The sequence below is a fragment of the Nicotiana tabacum genome, chromosome 9 (genome assembly GCF_000715075.1).
Source record: "Nicotiana tabacum cultivar K326 chromosome 9, ASM71507v2, whole genome shotgun sequence".
Lineage (NCBI taxonomy): Eukaryota > Viridiplantae > Streptophyta > Magnoliopsida > Solanales > Solanaceae > Nicotiana > Nicotiana tabacum.
Genome location: NC_134088.1, coordinates 44,169,849 through 44,184,080, shown reverse-complemented (window position 1 = coordinate 44,184,080; position 14,232 = coordinate 44,169,849).

The following is a 14,232-nucleotide window of genomic DNA, read 5'->3' as shown; positions in this document are numbered from 1 at the left end:
CAGTAGCAACACAAGATATGATGATGACAGTAATAGTAAGTAAATCAAAAGAAATCATGTTCGGTTCGTTCACAAATACAGAAAATTTGACATGCTTTACAAGTATAACAGTTAAAGTCCAAATATTTCACTAACATCACTAAAAATATGAGTTTATTAGAAAACTATAATTTTTCCAAACTTTCAACAACAAATAAGACATTTCATCTACCAATTAGCATGAGATAAATATATCTCTATGCCTACATGTCAAGTCAATAACACCATACTGCCATCTAGCATGAGAAAAATACATCTCTATGCCTAAATATCAAATATACATGTCAAGTCAACAATATCACATTGAAATCATCAAGTACGCTCACCCTCAGCACACTCAAGGTGCTTGGCTCAAATTAATGCCCCTCACCATCACTCACACAATCACTCAGCACTGTACAGGCGCCTGACATAAATGCCCCTCACCAAAGCACATATATCTCTGTGCTTACGCTCGCCGTAATATCAGACTCCATAGGGTGGATCCTGGCCCAAGTGTTAATCAATAGTGAATATGACATGTTGCAGTGTGAAACCTGATCCAAATAACAATCAGTTGCGACGTGCAACCCGATCCAAATATCTCTCCGTTGCGACATGCAATCCGATCCAAATATCAATCCATTGCAACATGCAACCCATCCAATATAACTCACAATATGGCCATATGGCCCACATCAATCATGAGTTCACTCAAATCTCCATATACCAACATCTCACAAAAATATAATAAAATTATACAACAGGGAATATCACAATGTGCCATAAATTCAGCTCAAACGCATATCACATACAAGGACACTAATAACAAGTGAGACAACATATCAAAAGTGCACAGAGACAGAGATTTAACATGCAGATATAACTATCATGAATGAACAGTATGACTAAGGCTAAGGCAAATAGTTCAATATGGTGACATAGCCCTATCATATCTCAAACAATAAAGCAGATAGCAGGTAGTCATTCAAATGGAGAAAACGTGATATCCAAGAAGCTTGATAGCAAAACAAGGCACATAATAGCCTGAAAACTATACAGATAATGAATACCTTGGTGCACGTACACGCGCCCGTCACATAACACGTGCGTCACTCCAACACATCTCAAATCTCATAGTTCTCAAGGATAATTGCCCACAAATCCAAGTTTAGATATGTTACTTACCTCGAACGAGCCAAATTAATTTTGGAGCTAGCCAAAACAATACTCTAGAAATGCCACTCAAAGTCAACCAAAAAATAAACTCGGGAACGCACCTCGGAATCGGATGAAACTCACAAATTCCAACAACCTATTCGAATAGGAGTCCAACCATACTAATTTCACTCAAAACTGACTCCTAATCAATGTTCAAAACTTAATTATTCACTTTAGAAATGTTTAGACAAAATCCCCAATTTCTCTTTTAGATTCATCAATCAAATGCCAAAATCAAAGATAGAATCATGTAATATAATCAAATCCAAGTAAAACATACTTATTCCAATCCAAATCGTAAAAATCGCATCCAAAATCGCGCAAAGACGAGCTCTAGATCTCAAAATGTGATAAAATAACTCAACCCTCGAAATATATAGAATATGCCCAGGGATGTCACATTTGCGACAAAATTATCCGCTTCTGCGGAACCGCATATGTGGCCAGGAACCCGCTTCTGCGAGATGCCTCAACTCAGCACCTGTCGCTTCGGCGACAACCAATCTGCTTCTGCACTTGCGCTTTTGCGCTCAGGGGATTGCTTTTGCGGACGCGCAGATACGCCCAGGACTCTGCATCTGCGATCTTCTCGTCCTCCAGTCCAATTTGCTTTTGCGATAACAAGTCCGCATCTGCGTCTAATCCTCTGCAGATGCGGCAGCACTAGTACGAGAAAATCCTTCAGCAATGAAACATGAGACAAAAATTATCTGAAACCACCCCGAAGCTCACCCAAGCCCCTCGGGACCCCGTTCAAGCATACCAACAAGTCCCAAAATATAACACGAACCTACTCGAGGCCTCCAATCACACAAAATAACATCAAAATCACGAATCATCGATCAAGATCAATCTCTTAAGTTCATAAACTTCAAACCTCGAACCAAGTGTCCGATTCAAGCCTAACCAATCCAGAATCCAACTAAATTTTGAACACAAGTCCCAAATGACAAAACAAATATATTCCAACTTCCGAAACAACAATCCGAACCCGATAATATCGAAGTTAACTCCCGGTCAAACATATGAACTTCCAAATCTTCAAATTGATAACTTTCGCCAATTCAAGCTAAAACATTCTAGAAACACCCAAATGCAAATTCGGGAACACACGCAAGCTCAAAATTACCATCCGGACCTAATGAAACCATCAAAACTTTGATCCGAAGTGAAATACACAAAAGTCAAACTCCGTTCAACTCTTCCAACTTATAACTTCTAAAATGGGAATCATTCTTCCAAATCAATCTCGAGCCACTCAAAAATCAAAACTAACCATACACGCTAGTTATAACACATTATATAAAGCTACTCAAGATCAAACCACCGAATGGAATGCAAATGCTCAAAACGACCGGTCAGAGTCATTCCAAAACCATCAAATCACTATATAAACTCATTATACACATATCCATGGGTGATCTCACATCCCGCTAATCCATATAAACCCGACAACACAACCTAACCGAAGATACTTAATTTAACCTCAGTTTATAAACCTTAGAACCCAATCCCAACATCCAGAATCCATTATAAAACCTGAATCTCGCATCTATGTACTGTGTAAGTGTGAACAAGCTGTATCAAGTTATAACCATAACCCAAGATATAATCACATGATATACCGCATAGCTCAGATACTCATAGCAATAACTCTCGACCATAATAGCTGCTCAATACAAATCCGGTGCCGGTAATAACCTCATATCAAATAAAACTTTGTTCTAAACCTTCGCATACTGCCAATGATGAAAGAAACACATAGTAACTCATAACCATTCATCAGATTAACAAGTCGAGGAGCTCTCTCTCCTGCCAAGAACCATAGACAAATTCTGAGCTGACCAATGACGTTATTCCTCCAAACATACTTTAATCAAATCCAATAGCACTCATTCCAGATCCGATAACCTGATCTCATACAGTTCAAGCTGCTCGACCAACATGCCATACTAATACCATCTAGAGCCACATACCATGCAATCTGTGCACTAACGAAACAACAACTCGAATGTACCCAATGATATGGAAAGAGAATTAAATGAGAGAACCGTCTCGCAAGATCAACCAATACCATGAAAAAGCGCAATGCTATGAATCCATCACACAAAGGAAAAGCAAAACACATGAAATAAGCACAAGGATCATATCTGAACATAACTTCGCTGCGATGCGTGACCCAAAACAAACACCGGTCCGCATGGAATATGTCACGCCCCGAACCTAGGAGCGAGACAAGCACCCGGTGCCTCACCTAACCTGGCGTACCAAATTGCGACTAAGGGACTCTGAACACATAATGTCATACTTTGGCCATGGGGCCACCTTGCACGACAATTTGCGAAGCAAAATATAAAACTGAATGGAAACTAGCGCTAACTAAACATTAATATAAAGCTAGGCCGACAAGGCCGTCATAGCTACTACAGCTGACAAACCATCAAATATACATACCAGGCCTACAAACCCAACATACTGCACTAACCAACAGGATATGTATACAAGCCTCTACTGATAGATGTACTATGATCGGAACAGGGCCCCGACCTACCCATAACATATATACAGATATACATAAGATGTACACAACACTCTAGACCTGGCAACTCCGAAAGGCGTGGAGCTTACCGATCAGGCTGAACTCGGGAAACACCTACTGAGGAGATCTACTCGTCTGTCTATCTGAACCTGCATGCATGAAATGCAGCGTCAACGGAAAAGGGACATCAGTATGAAATAATGTACCGAGTATGTAAGGCAATAACATAACTGAAAATCGAAACTGAACTGATAATATAATAACTGGAAGTAACTAGGAGTCAAAGATGATCTGGAGATATACTTACCTGCTGATACTGACTCAACTCCTTCAATGTAGTGAGTAAAATAATTGTACGGCCTTATAAGGCTCGGTATATATATAACTGCTCTGCCATAGTAGGCTCGCTCATAGGCGCTCGGCCATACTAGGCTATGTATCTCGGCCATGCTGGGCTCGCTCATAGGCGCTCGGCCACAGTAGGCTTGGTATATAACTTTCCATCTGATCAGTGGTTGCCCAATAGGGGCCTGCCCATCGATTATAGCTCGATGGTAATGAAAATACTGTAATACTGTATATATAGGCTTGTTGCTCTCTTGACTGGAAGAAGACAATACTAAATTGAATATAGAATCTCGATAAGGAATAATATTGTAACTTATGAGACTAGAATAGTGTGAATAAATTCATGAATATGAACTTCTCTTTTGTCTCATTACTAACACATGTAGCTACGAGATCATGCCAAAATGAAGGAAGGCTTAGCCTTAACATACCTTATCACAATCTTTCCAATCACCAAGTTGAACTCATCTCTTTGCACCTTAATCTACAAGAACGATAATAATACTATCATTAAGTTACGAAAGTTACAACTATCGCACAACGAACGACAAACTTATTTTGTATTAAAACGGGCAACATCTCCCCTATAATCCTTACTTCCTCCAAATTCAAGATAACACCAACAATACAAGAACAGAACAATAACAACATATATACATCATTTTCCAGCCCTATATACACCATCAAATACTACAAAACAGCCCAACACACCCCAATCTCTTCGTACACAAAACGACCACCGTAGTAGTGTCAAACGACCCGAAAATGTTATGACGAACGACCAGCCAACCACCCTACATTTATATGGTGTTTATAAACCCCCTTCCTCCTCCAAAACTCCACAAAATAGTAGTAAAACACGCAGCCCAACAGCAACACAAAATAGTCCACAAAACAGTCCGCTACAAGTGAATAACTCGAACTCACGGCTTCCGATCACCGTCCCGTGAGTTCTTACAAGTATAGAACGACTTACCATGAATTTACAGAAGAAAAATTGGATGAAAGAGAGCAGTAAACTCACCTTATTTGTTGGATAACTCAGCTCTTATCTTGGTTCTTCAAACTCTAGGTTTTACCTCCAATTAGAACTTGAAAGGGAGAGAAAATCAATTAGGGTTTGTGGGAAATTTTTGGGAGGATTCTTTGCAGAGCTTATGTCTGGTTATTATGCTCTATTTTAAGTCTAATATATGAAGAAAATAGGCCCTTAAAAGGCCTCTTTGGACGACCCGAAATGGCCCATTTTTGGGCTTTCATTTAAGCAAGTAGGTGACACACCTACTTGTCACCTAGCAGCTTGCGCAGTATCGCACAAATGCCCATATCTTTCTACTCCAATGTCGTATTGACAAACGGTTTAATGAGTTAGAAAATAGACTCATAGATATTTAATTTGATGGGTGGAACACCCCATAACTCTAAGTATATTGGGAGAAAATCGCAGTTACATTTGACCCAAAGTTTCAGTAAAACTTATGAATGTAACTTGTGATGACTTTCATCGACTTTTGTTCCACAACTCGCTTGACTTCAAAACATAACACACGGATGTCATACGATTAATATAAATCATAACATAATCTCCTTATCATGTTAATCACCATAGTCTCACCCCAAAGGTACTTGTTATAACATTTCCAACTTGTCGACTTTCGACGAAACATTGTTTTATTTAATTGCTGGTCCTACATTGTTTTCCAACCCTCTTTGTACTTGTTGTTCATGATCTTCAATATTTGTAACCTCAGAGGTAACATGATTAACTTACTTTATATACTTTTAAATATTATCTCATTTTTGGTCCTACATTAGTTTGCTTACGATGCATTTTTACGTACGAAAATATAGGCTGTAACATCACTCCCCCTTGGGAACATTCGTCCTCGAATGTTTACTCTTAGAGACTTTGGAAAATTTTTCCAAAGTATCCTTCGTACACTAGGTTAAAACCAACCTGCACGTAGCCAGAAACATACTATACATGCCACACATGGCCAATCTTTATAAATAGCAGCAATTTGCCTCACCGACCATAAATCATAAATATTGAAAGTGAAAAATAAAAGCTTACCTGATGACCTGCTAGCCTACATAGAGCTATGTTGTAGCATCCCATCTCGAACCATATCTTCAGTTTGAAATAGGTGGGGGTATTTAGACTTCATTTCTTCCTCCGATTCCCACGTCATCTCTTCTACATTCTTGCTCCTCCATAAAACCTTTACGGAAGCTACCTCCTTATTTCGTAGATTGCGGATTTGTCGGTCTAGGATGGCAACTGGAATTTCCTCGTATGACAAGTCCTCTGTAATCTGTACATCATCCGTGGGCACCACTCGGGTAGGATCGCCAATGCACTTCCGTAGCATAGATACGTGAAAAACCGGATGGACAGACTCTAATTCTGAGGGCAACTCTAACTCATAAGCTACTTGGCCCACTCTCCGAATGATCCTATAAGGCCCAATATACCGTGGGCTAAGCTTGCCTTTCTTGCCAAACCTCATCACGCCCTTCATAGGTGATACCTTTAAGAATACCCAGTCATTAATCCTGAACTCTAAGTCTCGTCGCCGCACGTCAGAATATGACTTCTGACGACTCTGAGCTGTCAACAGTCGCTCTCGGATAACCTTTACTTTCTCTATGGCCTGCTGAACCAGGTCTGGCCCATGTAACCCAGATTCTCCAACATCAAACCACCCTATAGGAGATCTGCACTTACGCCCATACAAAGCCTCGTACGGAGCCATCTGAATACTGGAGTGGTAACTGTTATTATATGCAAACTCGATAAGAGGTAGATGTTCATCCCAACTTCTTTTAAAATCCAACACACATACTCATAACATATCCTCGAGCGTCTGAATTGTGCGCTCGGCTTGTCCATCAGTCTGTGGATGAAAAGCTGTGCTGAGATTCACCTGAGTCCCTAGACCTCTCTGAAATGACCTCCAAAAATGTGCTATAAACTGAGCCCCACGGTCAGATATAATAGAAACTGGTACTCCGTGTAGCCGCACTATCTCCTTAATATATAACTTTGCATAATCTTCTGCTATATATGTAGATCTGACCGGTAGGAAGTGAGCTAATTTCGTGAGCCTATCGACTATCGCCCATATGGAATCGAACTTACGATTAGAACGAGGTAAACCCGTGATAAAGTCCATGTTTATCGCCTCCCATTTCCATGTCGGGATCTCTATAGTCTGCATTAGCCTTCCAGGCTTCTGGTGCTCTACCTTCACTTGCTGGCAACTAGTACACTGGGCGACAAACTCAGCAATGTTCTTCTTCATATCGTTCCACCAGTACACATCCTTAATGTCATGATACATCTTCGTCGACCCAGGATGGATGGAATACCATGAATAATGTGCCTCTGACATAATCCTGTCTCTTAGCCCTGCTACATCTGGAACACACAAATGACCCATATATCTGAGAACCCCATCTCCCTTTAGCTCTAACAGTGGCTTCTTCTACTGCGGAACTCGCTCTCTCAGCTCGACCAACTCTGGGTCCTCGTACTGCCTTTCCTTGACTTCCGCAATGAGGGATGATTTTGTAGTGTTTTGGAGTACAACTCCACCATCCTCAGAATCTACTAACGGAACCCCCAATGAAGACAATTGATGAATCTCTCTAGCTAATTTTCTTTTCTTGGGCTCTACATGTGCTAAGCTACCCATAGATCGGCGACTTAAGGCATCTGCTACAACATTAGCTTTCCCTGGATGGTAGAGAATGTTAACATCGTAATCTTTCAATAACTCAAGCCATCGCCTCTGTCGCAAATTCAACTCTTTCTGCTTGAAGATATATTGTAGGCTTTTATGATCAGTAAATACATCAACATGAACACCATATAAATAATGCCGCCATATCTTAAGTGCATGGACAACCGTAGCTAACTCGAGGTCGTGGGTCGGGTAATTCCTCTCGTGCTTCCTCAACTGCCTTGAAGCATACGCAATTACCTTCCCATGTTGCATCAGGACACATCCTAACCCGACACCTGATGCATCACAATACACGGCATAACCCTCTAGACCCTCTGGAAGTGTTAGAACTGGAGCTGAGGTCAACCTGTTCTTAAGCTCTTGGAAACTCCGCTTACAAGCCTCTGTCCATTGAAACTTAGTTTCTTTCTGTGTCAACTTCGTCAATGGTGCCGAAAGGGAAGAAAAACCCTCTACGAACCTCCGATAGTATCCTGCTAAACCTAGAAAGCTACGAACCTCTATCGGAGTGGTAGGTCTAGGCCAATATTTCACAGCCTCAATCTTCTGAGTGTCCACCTTTATCCCTTCATCTGATACAATATGCCCCAAGAATGCTACAGACTTCAACCAGAACTCACATTTAGAAAACTTAGCATACAACTTACGATCACGGAGGGTTTGGAGTACCGCTCGCAGGTGGTCCGCATGCTCATCCTCTGAACGGGAATAAACCAGAATATCATCAATAAATACTATCACGAACAGATCTAAAAATGGCCGGAATAGGCTATTCATCAAGTCCATAAATACAGCGGGTGCATTAGTCAACCCGAAGGACATGACAAGGAACTCGAAGTGGCCATATCGGGTCCTGAAGGCTGTCTTCGGAATATCTTTTTCCCGAACTCTGACCTGGTGGTACCCCGACCTCAAATCTATCTTTGAAAAGCATCTAGCCCCCTGCAACTGATTAAAGAAGTCATCGATCCTTGGAAGTGGATACTTATTCTTAATAGTTACCTTGTTCAGCTGCCTATAATCGATACACATCCTCAGCGAGCCGTCTTTCTTCCGCACAAATAGTACTGGTGCACCCCAAGGTGAGGTACTGGGCCTGATGTAACCTTTCTCCAGCAAATCTTTTAACTGCTCCTTCAACTCCTTCAATTCGCCAGGTGCCATTCTATACGGAGGGACGGATATTGGTTGAGTTCCTGGAAGCAAATCGATGCTAAAGTCAATCTCTCGCTCTGGAGGAATACCTGGAAGCTCATCTGGAAACACATCTGCATACTCTTTGACTACGGGAATAGACTGAAGTGTAGGTATCTCAGCATCTGCATCTCTAACTCGCACAATATGATAAATGCACCCTTTTGCGATCATTTTCCTCGCCTTCAGATAGGAAATAAACCTACCTCTGGGTGTTGGTGTATTACCTACCCATTCAAGGACTGGCTCACCCGGAAAATGAAATCTGGCTGCCTTTGCTCGGCAATCAACTGTGGCATAGCAAGCTGCCAACCAGTCCATGCCCATGATAGCATCAAAATCCATCATCTCTAGCTCAACTAGGTCAGCTGAGGTCTGACGACTACAAATTATCACCGTACAACCTCGGTAAACCCGTCTAGCAATAATCGATTCTCCGATCGGTGTAGATACCGCAAAAGGATCACTTAGTATTTCAGGCACTATACCAAAATTCCTCGCGACAAATGGGGTAATATACGATAAAGTAGATCCTGGGTCTATCAAAGCATAAGCATCGTGAGAGCAAATGGTTAATATACCTGTCACAACGTCTGGTGAAGACTCCTGGTCCTGTCGACCCGCTAAAGAATAGATACGGTTCTGATTACCACTTGAACTGGAACCTCTACCTCTGCCCCGACCTCTACCAGCCGAAGACTGAGACTCGCGCCCTGAAGGATGCACTGACATAGATGATCCTGTTGCTGAACTCGCTGGTTGTGCCATTCCCCCCGAATATCTATTTGGGCAATCTGGCATCATATGCCCTGGACGCCCACATGTATAACAAGCATCAGAACTTGCTCGGCATTGGCCCAAGTGTCCTCTACCACAGATGTCACACCGTGGAGGAAATGACCATGTCTGCGCAGATCCTCGCTGTCGCTACAAACCCGATGCCCGTGAGCTCTCACCTGGTCCTGACTGAGTATAGCGGTCATACCTGTAACCCTGTAACTGAGGTGGCGGAGGCCTAGGTGGCCGTCCGAAGTACTGGGTCCTATAACTACCCTGATATTGCTCCTGAGACCTGGGAAATCTCATCCTCTTACGTTGCCCTTGCTCAACCCTCTCTGTACCCTGCTGCCGACGCCTACCCCTTTCTATATTCTGGGCGAATGCCTGAATCCGGGAGATATCCATACTATCCTGCAATGCAGCGGTGGCACATGCCTCGGTTAACTCTGGGGCTAACCCTGCTATAAACCTGTGAATCCTGTCCCGCATAGTAGCAACTATGGATGGTGCATATCTGGCCAATGAGCCAAAACGGAGACTATACTCTCGAACACTCATATTACCATGCTTGAGGGCTAGAAACTGATCGACTCGAGCCTGTCGGATCTCCCGTGGTAAGTATTGGTCAAGGAAGGCATCTGAAAAATTCTCCAAAATAGCTGGAGGTGCATCACGTCCCCTGGACCTCTCCCATCCCTCATACCAAAGGATGGCTATATCTCGGAGTCGAAAAGCTGCTAGCTCAACTGCCTCTTTCTCCGTGGCATGCATAACACGAAAGATCCTGTGAAACTGATCTATGAAATCCTGCGGGTCCTCCCTCTGATCTGTCCCCATGAACTCTGGGGGACTTAAAGCAATAAACTCTCGGACCCTTGAACTCCCAGACCCCTCAGAAGTTCCTGCACTAGCTGATGCCCTAGCCTGTTGCTGGGTAGCTACCAACTGTGTCAACAAATGGACCGCACTCCTTAAGTCCCGATCTGATGGAAGTGGAGGGGGAACTGGATGTGCGGTTTCCCTAGGAATCTCCGTAGTTGGTGGAGGAGCTGGTAATGGCTGAGTAGGGGTCTCACCTTGAGCCTCAGACTGGGCCCCATCTACTGGGGGTACCCTGCTGGTCCCCTCACCTACTGCTGTATCTCTCCTCTGGCTAGTCGTAGTCTTCCTAGTCACCGTCATCTGTGCATGCAAACACCAACACATAAGTTTAATTCAAATTTCCTATAACTCAGTTCTATAGCATGATTTAGATTTCAAAGAAGGGTAACCAACTCCTAAATGCCCTGTAGTGCCCTGCTTATATAATGTGGTGCACAACACATCTATAAACAAGACTCTACTAGACACGGCTTGTAGACTCCCTAGGATAGAACTGCTCTGATACCAAGTTTGTCACGCCCCGAACCTAGGAGCGAGACAAGCACCCGGTGCCTCACCTAACCTGGCATACCAAATTGCGACTAAGGGACTCTGAACACATAATGTCATACTTTGGCCATGGGGCCACCTTGCACGACAATTTGCGAAGCAAAATATAAAACTGAATGGAAACTAGCGCTAACTAAACATCAATATAAAGCTAGGCCGACAAGGCCGTCATAGCTACTACAGCTGACAAACCATCAAATATACATACCAGGCCTACAAACCCAACATACTGCACTAACCAACAGGATATGTCTACAAGCCTCTACTGATAGATGTACTATGATCGGAATAGGGCCCCGACCTACCCATAACATATATACAGATATACATAAGATGTACACAACACTCTAGACCTGGCAACTCCAAAAGGCGTGGAGCTTACCGATCAAGCTGAACTCGGGAAACACCTACTGAAGAGATCTACTCGTCTGTCTATCTGAACCTGCATGCATGAAATGCAGCGTCCCCGGAAAAGGGACGTCAGTACAAAATAATGTACCGAGTATGTAAGGCAATAACATAACTGAAAATTGAAACTGAACTGATAATATAATAACTGGAAGTAACTGGGAGTCAAAGATGATCTAGAGATATACTTACCTGCTGATACTGACTCAACTCCTTCAATGTAGTAAGTAAAATAATTGTACGGCCTTATAAGGCTCGGTATATATATAACTGCTCTGCCATAGTAGGCTCGCTCATAGGCGCTCGGCCATACTAGGCTATGTATCTCGACCATGCTGGGCTCGCTCATAGGCGCTCGGCCACAGTAGGCTCGGTATATAACTTTCCATCTGATCAGTGGTTGCCCAATAGGGGCCTGCCCATCGATTATAGCTCGATGGTAATGAAAATACTGTAATACTGTATATATAGGCTTGTTGCTCTCTTGACTGGAAGAAGACAATACTAAATTGAATATAGAATCTCGATAAGGAATAATATTGTAACTTATGAGACTAGAATAGTGTGAATAAATTCATGAATATGAACTTCTCTTTTTGTCTCATTACTAACACATGTAGCTACGAGATCATGCCAAAATGAAGGAAGGCTTAGCCTTAACATACCTTATCACAATCTTTCCAATCACCAAGTTGAACTCATCTCTTTGCACCTTAATCTACAAGAACGATAATAATACTATCATTAAGTTACGAAAGTTACAACTATCGCACAACGAACGACAAACTTATTTTGTATTAAAATGGGCAGCATCTCCCCTATAATCCTTACTTCCTCCAAATTCAAGATAACACCAACAATACAAGAACAGAACAATAACAACATATATACATCATTTTCCAGCCCTATATACACCATCAAATACTACAAAATAGCCCAACACACCCCAATCTCTTCGTACACAAAACGACCACCGTAGTAGTGTCAAACGACCCGAAAATGTTATGACGAACGACCAGCCAACCACCCTACATTTATATGGTGTTTATAAACCCCCTTCCTCCTCCAAAACTCCACAAAATAGTAGTAAAACACGCAGCCCAACAGCAACACAAAACAGTCCACAAAACAGTCCGCTACAAGTGAATAACTCGAACTCACGGCTTCCGATCACCGTCCCGTGAGTTCTTACAAGTATAGAACGACTTACCATGAATTTACAGAAGAAAAATTGGATGAAAGAGAGCAGTAAACTCACCTTATTTGTTGGATAACTCAGCTCTTATCTTGGTTCTTCAAACTCTAGGTTTTACCTCCAATTAGAACTTGAAAGGGAGAGAAAATCAATTAGGGTTTGTGGGAAATTTTTGGGAGGATTCTTTGCAGAGCTTATGTCTGGTTATTATGCTCTATTTTAAGTCTAATATATGAAGAAAATAGGCCCTTAAAAGGCCTCTTTGGACGACCCGAAATGGCCCATTTTTGGGCTTTCATTTAAGCAAGTAGGTGACACACCTACTTGTCACCTAGCAGCTTGCGCAGTATCGCACAAATGCCCATATCTTTCTACTCCAATGTCGTATTGACAAACGGTTTAATGAGTTAGAAAATAGACTCATAGATATTTAATTTGATGGGTGGAACACCCCATAACTCTAAGTATATTGGGAGAAAATCGCAGTTACATTTGACCCAAAGTTTCAGTAAAACTTATGAATGTAACTTGTGATGACTTTCATCGACTTTTGTTCCACAACTCGCTTGACTTCAAAACATGACACACGGATGTCATACGATTAATATAAATCATAACATAATCTCCTTATCATGTTAATCACCATAGTCTCACCCCAAAGGTACTTGTTATAACATTTCCAACTTGTCGACTTTCGACGAAATATTATTTTATTTAATTGCTGGTCCTACATTGTTTTCCAACCCTCTTTGTACTTGTTGTTCATGATCTTCAATATTTGTAACCTCAGAGGTAACATGATTAACTTACTTTATATACTTTTAAATATTATCTCATTTTTGGTCCTACATTAGTTTGCTTACGACGCATTTTTACGTACGAAAATATAGGGTGTAACAGAATACCCTGGAGCCATGATGCTCACAACCAATAACCATATGCATATCAACAACAACACGTGAGTGCATGACCCTAACAATGGAGTAACACAGAGAATAATATACCACAAATAGGAAGACCATAACCAAGGCGCAATCATCAATTCAACACCCCAAGAGCCATCTCGCTCGAATTCTGCCATAAGGCCAAAACAGAACCGCATCATGTGTGTAAATAGTCTCACAACCCATCACAACATATGAGGGTAGCACACGAAACATATCAGAACACGAATAAGATCAACTCTAGCCGATGACGCACCCCTCAAAAATTGTTGTGCTGAGTAAATAAAGCCGACCCGATGTCGAATGCACATCCTCATTAGGCCTACTCGTGGCCTCCAAATTAATTTCCGATCCTCTATAAATACGTATATAAACTTTGAAAAGTTCATAATAACCTATTCATAG